Below are 13079 nucleotides of genomic sequence, written 5' to 3'. Positions count from 1 at the left end.
CACCGTATCTGTGCACCAACATATCCTTCTATTATGTCCATAGATAAATCAATAGAGAGAGAGAGAAAAAAAGGTAAAGGAAAGACAGGGAGTTTAACCAGAGGTTATCTCCGGTTGGCTACCCAGTACCGGGGGAGGGGTAAAGGGATGCGAAAGGAGAGAGAAATAGAAAATTAAGTAAAAGTAAAAAAAGGACAGAAAGAAAATCACGTGGATCACATGAGCAGCTCGTCGCAGAGACCAGACAAGTACACCAGCGCATAGTAGATGAAGGGCACGATATAATATATCAGTGGCTGCCTAGTCACTGTGGCATACATGGCAATGATCGAGCGGACGCAGCGGCCCGATCGGTCCATGATGGTGTCGACTGCGTTGCCATTCCTCTTTCGAGAGCCGACGCAGCGAAAAAACTTTCCGCGGTTGCGCGTGCGCTAACGTTGATGCAGTGGAATTCATCTGATTTCACAAGTGCACGCCTTCATGCCCTGGACCCTCATTTACAGCTCCGTATTCCATTCAACGTTCCACGACGGGACTGCACACTTCTAGTCCGTATATGGCTTGGAGTAGCATTTTCAAATGCGTACTCCTTTCTTATAGGAATGGCCAATAGCCCACTTTGTGAATTCTGCGGTTGCAACGAAACAATCGCACAGCTTCTTTGTGAGTTCCCTCGTTTCAACCCGCAGAGAGCAGCACTCTCAGCGACGATTGATCAGCTGGACAAACGCCCAATAACAGAAAAGAACATCCTTGGTACACTGTAAAAAATTTCCGTAATTTCACAGCAAAAACCTACGTAAAATTTACGTAGACCATTCTGTTTTATGAAAAACGGCGGGATTCTACGTAAAAAAGACGGACGTGAGCTCCGTTTTTGAAATACGGAGAGCCGTCCGTAATTTCATGAGGAGGGCAACTGAACATGTTACTAGTGAAAAATGAACACGCAAAGAATATAACGAAAAGACACTGTCTACTCTCACTGCCAGTTACATATATCACCATAGATAACGCTGTTTGAACATTATTCGCGTGCGAGCATAGTAAACACACAAAAAGAAGCAGGTAGGGTTTGAGCGGTGGCGCTGCTTACCACCCCTTCATCGCGCCTACACGCTGGGTTGGATTCCTCCAGCACAAACAACTGTACGAGTACTCGCTAATGGCGGACGGTGGAGGTGGTGTTCCTGTCGCATTTGTGATTTCACACTAAATAGGAAGGAATCGGCGCTGGATTGTTACACAAGTAAGTGATTTAAGTGTCCTTTTTTCGTTGTTGGTGCACGTCGCGCGTGCGAAATGCTCCGCGATGGCCGGTGATGGGCTCAATTGTGTTGTCTGAGCACGCTCTTTAACGAGATTCCTTGGCCATGAGGATTGACAAAGCGACATTGCGAGTCTGTGATAAAGGGGTGTTTCATTTGCTGTGTTGAATGCATACTCACTACAACTGAGACGTGTAGGCAATATTAGCGGCGTTGGCGCCTCTAGTAGCTCCTTTGTCGTCTAATGTGGCCGCTGGTTTACGGACGTTAGCATTCCAGTTAGTACTGTGTTGTGCTGTGTTCTCGGCGTTCCAAAATTAAGTGAAGGCGTTGTACCCGTTAGTATCTCTCTCGACGCGCTGCAACGTTATGTTACCAATATTCGGTGACGCACTGCATCACAGTGAAATTTTTAGCCATTATTATAAGCTTCGGACGCAGTGCCTTGGCTGGGCGTGCATAATCGCAGTGTTCACGCCCGGGATTGGAAGATTGCTCATGTATGAAGACCTCATTGAGCATGTTCGATGTGCATGCCCCTTCATTACAATCAAATGACGGTGGAGCGTGCTTACTGCCATAACCTTGTGCCACCTGCAGTGGTAGGGAACACGGGTGTCACACGGTGCCCTTTCGTTTGTAGTAGAGCCCGAGCAATCGTGCACGATCGCAATTGAAAGTTGTCCGTGTGATACCCGTTAAGAGTCATTGCAAAGGAAATGGATTACTTTCTACCTGGCAATCTGTATTCGTTTTTTTTGACAGCTACCAGGCTGACGATTAACGTTCTGACGCAGTACGTCAGCATATCACGTATTCTGGGAGGGAGGATTGCCGCTTAAGTTCTGCCCATATGCGGCCGTAATTGTAAAACAAATGCATGCGAAAAGTATTTTTTAACTTAACCTTGACATAGAATAGTGGTGGCCAAACGTGCATTACGGACATTCCAAAGTTATATGTATTCCTAACAAGTGTAAAAACAAACCAAACTATATGTCAACACTGATGTTGAAGGGAAGTTCACACTTACTGTCTCGAGTTGCATAGACTAATTTTCAGCTTACACGCATCATTGCAATAATTATAAAATGCGTGCATGTGTTGTAAGTTATGCAGGGCAAAATTTTTGTCAGCTCATTTTTCTAATAGAAAGTGCTTCATAAAGCTTTTTTTGCAAAAAGTTAAACGAGGCCATTAGCACTTTATAAAATACTGTGAGCTATATCACAGCAATAACAGTAATTCAGTGACAAGCTTATATGCAATAGCGTAATTGTATATAAAAATGTGCTTTGGATGACCGGTCAGAAAGTAACTGATATCAGTATTTCATTTGCAGCTGTTGCACCAGTGAAGGATGTCTGTGTGCCGCCTTGCATTCAGTTTCTCAGTCATGGGGGCCTGCTTGCAACACCAGTGGTAATGCAGTCTTGCATTGTGCTATTTGTTCTGGTAAGCTGTGCCATTCTATCGTATATCAGTGATGCATATGCAGTCCTAATGGACATTGACTGCAAATGTTGGTTGAATGACAATGCCTATACAAGTATAATAATTCTTGCAGATGTATCCAAAAGATAAATGATGTTTTGTTCTTCCTGGGGCAACCAATTGGTTCAGCATGAGGACGTCGACTTGAAAGTGGGATTGTTTCATACTTGTCTCGGTTGCACATGAGTTGTGTTCAAAAAACACTAATAGCTGCAGATTTCGGGATATGAGGCAACAGATAAAACATGCACCAATAAAAATTCTTCGTTTAGTTTGCCGCTATGAGTATGCAAAAACACCTGCATACTGACCTCTAACACTGTCATGCATGGGCTCCATGGTAACTAAGTGTAGCCACTGCTCAGCTTACTATAATAGGTGAAGATGCCTCGATGGATTTGCGTGTGACATTGGAAGGTATCATAACAAGGTAAAATATAGCTTCAGCACACAGCTGTGTCACGTGGTCAGATGACCAAAATATATGAATATTTTGAAGGGAATGAACAGCACTACTGCCAGAATGAAGTGAAGGTGAAGGGCACAGCAACACATTCTCTTTATCCTGTCTATGGCACCATTCAGTTCCTTCCTACACATGCACCAACCAGCCCAGTTCAGAACGCTCTAGCAGTTCATCTGAAATACCTTAATTTGTCTAGAAGATTAAGTGTATACACACTAGCATATGTGGGGGCTATTCTGCGAGTTTTGTATGTTTTGAACATGTGCCATGAGGATTCTTCATTGCTCAAAACTTGATATACAACTGCACAAAGCAGCATCAATAGCTATGTTGCTTCCCCATCTTGTGTCGAGGGTCTGTGCGTGTTTCCTAAGATAGTCCTTGTGTCGTCATCCTGTTTGTCCTACATAATTGCTGCTGCAGGGCAGTAGGATGTTGTAAACAGCACCAACTGCACTTCCTATGATCTCCAGCACATACTTCTTGATGCAAACTTCTTGTCTTGACCTGGTCCGGTTGACATTTTCGTACCTGACCAGTTTGTTGGCCCTGAAAATAAAAAGGTAGTTCCAACTCTCCCTAGCAATTTGCTTGAATTCACAGCTTCCTTTGTGTACCTATTGTATAGCAGTGATAGGCCTTGGCTTCCTTGAAGTACTCCGACTGAAGACTTCACCTATGTTCAGCTCCGTTAAATGCTTCTTGGCAACGCATGGCGAAAGGCAGTGCGAACACACTGTTAAAAGCAACCATACTTGGGTCTTGAAGCTCCCCTCCACTTCGTGGTAGTGCCCTTGTGTTCCTGTAGCAACAACACGCTTCAGTGTTCAAGTGCGCTAATAGGAAAGGCCAAGACACTTTTGAGTGTGGGGCATAGATCTGGCACGATGCTCACCACAGAAAACCTTCAAGCCAGATATTGGAGCTTGCCTTCCAGCAGTTTTACTTCCATGAGCACACCTGGCACTGTGGAGGAGACATTAAAAAATGGCTGAACTCCTTGAGTAGCCTTGCGTGGTAACTTCTCAGACAAAAACACTGTCAGGTAACCGTAAAACTCTAGCTAATGTGGGCACCAGTGTAGTAAAGTTATTTTGCTTCATTGGCAACTTTCTCCTCTATATTAGGTGAAGTAAGGCTACTAAATGGGTAGAGTGATTTTCTTCCTGTCTTTTCTGCAGTGCTAGATGAGTTCACGTACGGGGAAGAACTACCACTAGACAGTGATCTTCCATATCTGGACCGCAGGGTTTTCTTTGGTTAGTGTTATGTATGCTGGAGCTATGCTCAATGTTTGGAGGAGGGTATTCTGCCTTCCGCATCGGCACACTCTTTCGCTGTGAAGCTCATCACAGGAACACCAAAAGGCGTCCTCAAGAAATCGAGGCATCACCAAGTGGAGGAGAGCTTCTGAACCCATGTCTAACATTTCCTTAAATTGGTGGCCACTGTTATATCATATTCACAAGGTCCGTCGTAATGTCAAAGAGACTGTTGGGAAAGCTGGAACTTTCCTTTTATTTTTCACGTCGCGCAATCGGGGTACATTGTGCGAAAAGGGTGACTCGGATCTAGCCTTGACGCAAAGTGTAGCAAAAGGCAGAACAGCAGTTCATCAACTGTGCGGTTGTTGTTTACATTATCCCGCTATCCAGCAGCTGCAACTACGCAGGACAACAAGCCTAGTATATATATGTTTGTCTTTAAACAAAATTCTTTGCCTGCATTCATGTTGTCTAGCCTTCTCCCGTCTTTTCGTGCTGTCCCCAAGTAATCGCATAGGTACACTCTTACATAACTTGCAATTATAAGATTCATGCTTGGGAATATAATCGGAAACTGTGCCATATGGATGACATAATTCATTACACGTGGTGTTAAAGTGGCTGTGCAGTCTGGGTAGGGGCTTCAAATCTGCTTGTTATAGCAATTCATAAGTTGCTTCCAAAACTTGAGATACAAAGATTCAAGCTATGTCTGTGAAAACAGTGCATCATGTTACAAGGAACTGTTAGAACACTCATGGGAAATAGCTCGGTATTGCGAGAGGTTGTAGAAACTTGCTTCAACTTGCTTTCTACAGCATTTTATAAAGATGCTTTTTTAACTCCCGCATCTGTCGTGTTGTCTCATCACAAAACTGTAAACAAATATGAGTATTATGCCTTGAATTTCAGTAAAGATTACATGAATATGATTAATCCTTTCCGACGCTATGCACACAATTCAATACACCAAGATAGTGCATTAATAGCAATGGCATTGATTAAAGTAAGGATATTTAAAATGTGTCCCGTACATCTTCAAACTCTTCTAATTGAAATAGTGCTGCATGTTTGAATTACACAGGCAAATTGTTTTAGTAAAGGAAGTATGCAGGTAGATGGTTGGGTACTTCGCTTGGTGTATGTAATTGTATGTATGTCACTTCTTTCATCGTTTTTCACAGTGTGTTGCACCAGTCATAATTTTCGAATGGCTGGATAGGTGCTATTCAAGCCTGGTAGACATCAAATAGTTGATGTTTGCAAATCTGATGTACTTGCACTGAGTTTTTGCATGGAGTGCACATTCCATAAACTTGACAAACTCACTAGAGAACTGAAAACTCCTAATCTATTGTACTTCTGTAAGCATTTTATGAATATGAAGATGTAAGAAATGCGGTGAAGCTAAGTTTTCAATCAACACAACTAATTGGCATGTGAAAGGGTTAAGGAAAGAGGCTCCTTGAAACAATTTCTCGAAACATTGCAACATACCACCTGAGGGTCTCCAAGCTTAACTTCTTACTACTGTTTTGCAAATCACAATATTGACTGAATGCAATATTTTTCTGACCATGATTTTCATGTAATGTAAAGAAAGTTAACACGCCTAGTCTTACATGAAGATAAATTCGAAATCATTTATTTATAGCACTCACTTACCAGCATTTCTGAACTTTTCTTTATCAGTATAGTACTTGTGATTCACCTTTGTATTGCTGAGTACAGGTAGAGATATGGTTAGTTTACTAGAAAGGATCCCGAATTTTCCACCTTCTGATTGTAGCTTAGACCGTCACTTGTACTTCACAAGGAGTGGACTGTGGTAGCTAGGAAATATAGTTTTCCAGAGAATTTCCATGCATACAATTTTGATTCTGTCTGCTAGCATGTTTGTATTACAGCATGAATTTCATAGATTAGAGGCTCCATGAAGGTACATTCTGTCGTTGAATGTCTATGAGATGGTTAAGCAGGTTGACGGTATCTAGTTACAACTCCTCATGTCCTGTGGCAGTTACGTTTGTGTGGTTTGGTGCTGTCAGTGTAAGCTTAACATTTCTTTCCTTCTCCCAGGAAGGACACAAGCATTGAGGAGCCATTTGACCTGCCACTACACTGATACGGTATTTGGTAGGTTCTATTACAGGTTTTCTTTCGTGTAGTAGTACCTGCTATAATTCTGTATAACGTGTTCAGACCTTTAGTCAGCAGGCTGTTTGACAACAAGTATTTACAAATGAATAACTAACAAGATTTTCAAGGTCATTAGTGATACAATCGTTGCACACTGCTGCATTTTTCTGCAAATTAATTGATGAGCCATCCAGCAAGTGCTGCTCTCCTGCCTTAATGCACAAACCTTCAAATACTGTTAACCATATATCACAAGTGTACAGCAAATGGAGATGACTGTTCACAGCGACAAGTTCATAATGTTTACTTACATGCAAAAGGCAGTCAAACGTCAGGTACACATTTGAAGTTTTCCAAAACAAGTTCGTCATCATAGTGCATAAATGAACAAGTAACTTAGCGCAATAAAAATACACAGGCACAAGAAAGGGAGACAAAGACAAGCGCTTGGTGACTCAGAAGTGTGTGACATATATGTTCCAACCAATTATTATTTTCTAAATTTTCTTCTACTGATCCAGGATTCCTGTGACTACTTGCCTTAGGTAACATACTCTGTTGCTTTCTTGCCCTAGAAAACATAACTAGTGCCTTCTTGCAGCCCTTTAAACTGGCAACATCTTCACCACCGACAGTAGAGCATGTTCAGATAAATTCAACTAGACATGCCTGGTGACCACTTAATTTTGGTGAACAAATTTTATTTTGTGCCCAAGCCTGACGACAATGAAATAAATGATATCTTCTATTTTGTTGTAGCGCAAGCTGAACGACAAGGACAACAGAAAGGCAAATTTGAGGCACAGCCAGCGCTAACGTTCAACAACAGATTCGTTTCCAGTTCTCATCACTATATATACCCTGAAAACTTCATACAACACGTGTAAAAGCTCGGTAAACATGAACTAAAAAAAATGGGAACCACACGCATGCAGTTTTTTAGCCACATAGATTGACAGACATGTAGACGTTTAACGCGAACAAAGATCGCATCATCTTCCACCTGCTTCTACTCATGATAACTGTTTTTTTTAATCTAGGTTTGCGCTTGCATCTTTGGCAATGAAGGGCAAGAAAACCATCAGCAGCCAGGTATTTACTTTGTTATTGTGTTCTCGTAGCCTGTCATTTACACATCTACCAGTTTGACCAATGTAGGACCGTCCACACTCAAAGGAATGTCGTATAAAACACACGTGATGCAATCAATGAATTTGTTTTTATGTTCATTTTCGCATGCAGTATCCGCAATTCTTTCTGGCTTTGTCTTCCTACACAGGCTCCCCAATTTATTAGGAGCTGAAAAAACTATGTTGATATCAGACCTTCCAGCAATCTTTATTCTGTGGGAGAAACTATGTATGTAGGGGATGACAGCAACCTTTCTTTTCTTTATGTCGGTGTTTGTACCATTCACTTGCTCGGAACCTTTTTTCACTTGGCTCGGGTAACCAGCGCCGCTTAAACGTGAGACTTGCCATCTGAAGCTATTGTGCATTAGGTGCCGGCATGGCTTCTTGAGCGCTTCACTGAAACACACCTTCATGATTCCCCCTCTTCAAGTTTTGTATGCACGGAATGAAATGGTAAAAGTGGCTTACTTGCCCTAGGTTCTTAACCCCAGCAGGTTTTGTTATCGGTGAGCACAAAATTAATGTGAAGGAATCCAAACTTCCCGTCACATGCCTATCCTGCGCCTAATGCACGATTGCTTCGAACGGCAAGTCTCACGTTTAAGCGGCTTTGTTTACCCGAGCCACGTGCTCATGTCAGTCGCAGCAGGACTGCTTAAAAAGGCACAGCAAAAAGGTTCTGAGCAGGTATATGGTACAAGTACCGATATAAAGAAAAAGATTGCTGCCATGCCCTACATACATAGTTTCTCCCACAGATTAAAGATTGCTGGAAGGAGTGACATCAATGTTGTTTTTTCGACGCCTACTAAATTAATGAGCCTGTGTGGGAAGTCAAGGCCAGAAAGAATTTTGGATACTGCATGCGAGAAGGAACATAAAAGCAAATTCATTGATTATATCGCGTGTGTTGTATATCGCATTCCTCTTGGGTGTGGAGGGTCCTACATTGGCCAAACTGTTAGATGTATAAATGACAGGCTATGAGAACACAATGACAAATTAAATACCCTGGCTGCTGACGGTTTTCTTGCCCTTCATTGCCAAAGATAAGTGCAAACCTAGATTCAAAAAAGCAGTCATCATGAATAGAAGCAGGTGCAAGATAATGTGCTGAACTATAGACACTAGAAACATATCAATATTTGGTGACACATCAGTAAGCCTTCAATTTCATTATCCTCGAAAGAGCTTGATTATCTTTGTTCGCGTTAAACGTGTACATGTGTCAATCTGTGTGGCTTCAAAAACTGCATGCGTGTGGTTCCTGGTTTTCTTTAGTTCATGTTTACCGTGCCTTCACACGTGTTGTATGACGTTTTGAGGGTATATATAGTGACGAGAACAGGAAATAAATCTGATGTTGGAAGTTAACACTGTGTGCATGTCAAATGTGCCTTTCTGTTGTACCTGTTGTTCAGCCTTGCGCTGCAATAAAATAAAAGATGCCATACAAACAAGCCCCTATAGCTACCCTCATTGTTAGTTTCGCAAGAAAAAGAATTGTCTTTGAAAATAAAATATAGAAGCACCTGTTCAGTTGGAAGCATTTTTTTCTGGATTCTGCCAAATCCGTATTTTGATTAATCCCAAAGAAAAAGTGTTGTGGCTATGGCTCTAAGAATATTTTGGCACAGACTGCAGGCAAATAGCATGAATTCCAACTAATTACCACGGAGTATCCCTGCTACGATATAAAGTAAAACTTTGAAAACACATCATTGCACATGTTTTAAGTTCAGTGTGTTTTTCTCTGCATCTATTAACAGCACGGAATTTGGCCATCCTGTTGCCATTGAAGTCGCAGACATTTGGGCAAATAGCTCTGCCCTCGTTGACTCTCAAAATCCACGAGAAGCGCTCATATTTGGACATTGCTTTAGTTTGAGCTTTACTTTAAAATTTCTTTAGGAGAGGCGGAATTCCCAAATTAAGCACGTCACCCAAGTAATGCTGTCTGGAACGACATGTTGCATTATTTGTTTGGTTCTGGGGTTGCCAGTCAAGGAATGGACAGAATAAACGGTACTGCCTGTAGCTGCCACATATGGGGTCCATGTGTACTTGTTGCAGGTTCATTTACGTCGCGAAAGTGCTACAGGTTACTTCGAAAAGCACAGACTGACAAAACGGCAAATTTTTTGGGGAACACAGCGACTTATGTGGATTGACCTTGGGTGGTGTGTCTATAATTATAACTTTTTAAGGGGGTGGAGATAGTATGTTGACGCACTGACGACCATAACTTTCAATTATCATTGCTTAAGTAAAAAGTATATTGCACATTGATACTTTCATGACAAAAACCAACCAAATCTGAAAGAGGCTGAAAGGCACACATGTTGTATTGCAAGGCATGCTTTCTTCATATTTTGCTAATTTATAAGCTGGTCATCTGGACAGTACCTCTGGCTTGGTTGTTTTGCATCGGAATTGTACAACATGAGTGGTTTGAGCTCGTTTTAAGAGTGCTTCATTGTTTTGGGAAAACAGTGGAATCTGCAAGGTTTTCTATTAGAGCAGTGAAAGTTGAAAGCCATGGTCCGCAGTATGGTGGGGGTCGTGGTAGCTCTACCTACATGCAGAAAATGTAATCTCTGACTGTCAATGTGCACATGAGAGTTTTGCCTGTTCCAAGTGAGCCGTCAAATAACTTGGGTAGATTTCATCTGAAGTTTTTCATGTTATAAGGCTAGGAACATATACTAACAAGGCAGAGTATGACATTTTTTTTAGAGCACTGGTAGTTACATTTGTGACTTGGAAATCATTTATTGTTGATGTATCTGACTAAAAACGGTGATGATGGTGGTACAGTAAACCTTGTTACAAGAGGCACCCAAGGGACTCGGGAAACATGTCTCTTGTAACCAAGGTCTCTTGTAACCAAAATTCTAAAAACACTGAGGAGTCGAACTAGACCACTTTATTATACATGAGCACCAAAGTGTGTTTAAACTCATCTTTGATGCGAACAGAGCTGTCTCATGGAAACATGGCTATGGCTCCGGAGTTTGATTACCGGCATACAAAGTGACCAGCACCGTATACGCTGTGACAGAAATCCAACTCAATGGTACTCTGTCACAGAGTCGGTGTGGGAGCGCGACGATTATAGAAGCATAATGGCAGAAAATTCAGTGAAATTGGTAGTCTCAACCATGTGAGGAATGACAGCCGGCTGCGGAACAAAACAAAATAGAGCCAAGGGAGTGAAAATTGCAGCGCATACCGGTTAGTACGACGTTAACCGCATTACGTGAGCGTGTCTGGGTTGTGTCTTATAAATAGTGAAGAATTTGCTCTAGGGACATAAAAAAAGTTGTCCTTAGTAACCGAGTGTCTCTTGTAACCATGTCTCTTGTATGCAATGTTGTTAACATGGCAAACATAGGAAAACCAGCAAAACCATTTTGAAATGTCTCTCATAACCGAGTGTCTCTTGTAACGAGATTTTACTACTAATAAAGAGTCTTAATTGATTGTTTTTTTTCCTTTTCAGGCAAAGGCAGGAGGCATCTGCAAGCAACCAGTCATTCCGATTCTCAACCAATCCTTCTAGTCAGCCGATTTCTAGTGTCTTATCTTGCAAGTTTTTTTCAGTAAAGCACAATAAACACGCAGTTTCGTTCAGATTCAGGTGGCTTGTTGCTTTTTGGGCACGAATTTGTATGTATGCTTTGTACACGTCATGTACAGAACTCAAATGCAACATGGCAACACTGACACGAAGATGAAGCGGTGTAGAAGAAAGTTACACAAGGAGGAAACGTGCACACACAGCATTTTCAGTGTGGTGTATGTCCACTTATGTGCATTGATTTCTGCCCCATTTCAAGCTATATCTGATGTGAGTTAGCCATGTTGTAATGTACAACTTGGTATAACTTATTTCAATGAAACAAACAATTTTCTCATTTGCTGGAGATATACACCTGCATCATCATTTACAAAACAAATTTTGCACCTGTTGATACGAAGCAAGATAAAGCTGAACAAGTTCGTACGTATTCATGGCACAGGCACGCAAGCATAGAAGACATGGACACAAGAAGAACAAAAATAAAGGTGTTTCTGTCTTCCTTTCTGTTCTTTTTGTGTGTTTTATGTGCATACCTTTCCTCAGCACGGTCTGTCCGTTTTTAATTGGGAAAGTACGGTGCTCAAGTTACAGAATTTCCGTTCTACGGAGCTCACCGTTTTGTATTTGCAAAATACAGACAATTCCGTGATCACAACTACGGAAATAACCATTTTCCATTCGACGGAAATCACCGTTTTCCATTCGACGGAACTCTCCGTTTTCCATTCGACGGAAATCACCGTTTTCCATTTGACGGAACTCTCCGTTTTCCATTCAACGGAAAAAATTTTTACAGACTATCCGTTTGACGGAAACGCTGTTTTTCATTTACGGAAAAGTGCCCGGCAACGTTTTACCTTCAACTTTCACCGTAAACTGAAGAAATTTTTTTTACAGTGTAGCTGACCTGCACAAACAACGGCGTGAGCCGCCCTGAAGGCACTGCTGCGTTATTTAAAAGACACCGGACTCAGTGACAAATTGTGACTCTGCACTGTGTTACGTAGGATGGAACGTTGACGCTATGCAACACGAGAACGCCTTCGCAGACTGCGTGACAGTGCCCACAGAAACTGTTGTATTTGTGTGTGTGTGTGACAAATCAATAAATTATGACGGCTTCTGGTTGCTAAACGAGCTCAAAATGATCAAAATTAAGCTGCGTCGCTCCACTACGGAGTCGTTGTTGGCTCTTTCTGGAGGCTTTGGAGTGTGAAACTTTGTCAAATAAAAGCAGCCATATGGTAAGGGACAACGTTGTAATATGAAGTCACGAACCATAACTATCATAACAGGTCAACGGGCTTTCACTGAGTCACAGACCTGGCACATTTGTTATTCATTCAGTGAGCACAGAAAGGTCGTCGCAACACCTCACTGCTTGTATTTGCATATGATCGGCCATTTATCGTGTGGTAAGCTTTTCGCGAACTAAGATGCGCTCGTAATAAACAGCACAATATATAGAAGTAGCCATGGCGAATCCTCTATACACGATCGTCTCGTACACCTCTTGTGTCTTGCATATAAAGAAGTGTTACGTCAACCTTGTCTGTGGCTTCCAGGGAATTGCAGTCCCTTGTACCTCCTTACTATGCACGACATGCTGTGAAACCATTTGGTCCGACTGCGTCTAGGAGCGCTGTCCAAAGCTGAGCGCGTTTCTCGGGTGCTTGAATTGCAAAACGGAGGCCACCGTGGCGTGGCATTCATGCTGGTCAATCGCCC

General features: G+C 42.0%; 1 long non-coding RNA gene across 1 annotated transcript; it reads left to right on the top strand.

Moving 5' to 3' along the window:
- Window positions 1-870: 870 nt before the first annotated feature.
- LOC125942574 (uncharacterized) lies at window positions 871-11754 on the top strand. Its single transcript, XR_007465230.1, has 4 exons — window positions 871-1252; window positions 2614-2726; window positions 6576-6632; window positions 11271-11754. It is a non-coding gene; the product is annotated as an uncharacterized LOC125942574 (long non-coding RNA).
- The last annotated feature ends 1325 nt before the right edge of the window (window positions 11755-13079 follow it).

This window comes from Dermacentor silvarum, chromosome 1 (assembly GCF_013339745.2).
Source record: "Dermacentor silvarum isolate Dsil-2018 chromosome 1, BIME_Dsil_1.4, whole genome shotgun sequence".
Classification (NCBI taxonomy): Eukaryota; Metazoa; Arthropoda; class Arachnida; order Ixodida; family Ixodidae; genus Dermacentor; species Dermacentor silvarum.
This window is presented reverse-complemented; position numbering and strand designations above follow the sequence as displayed.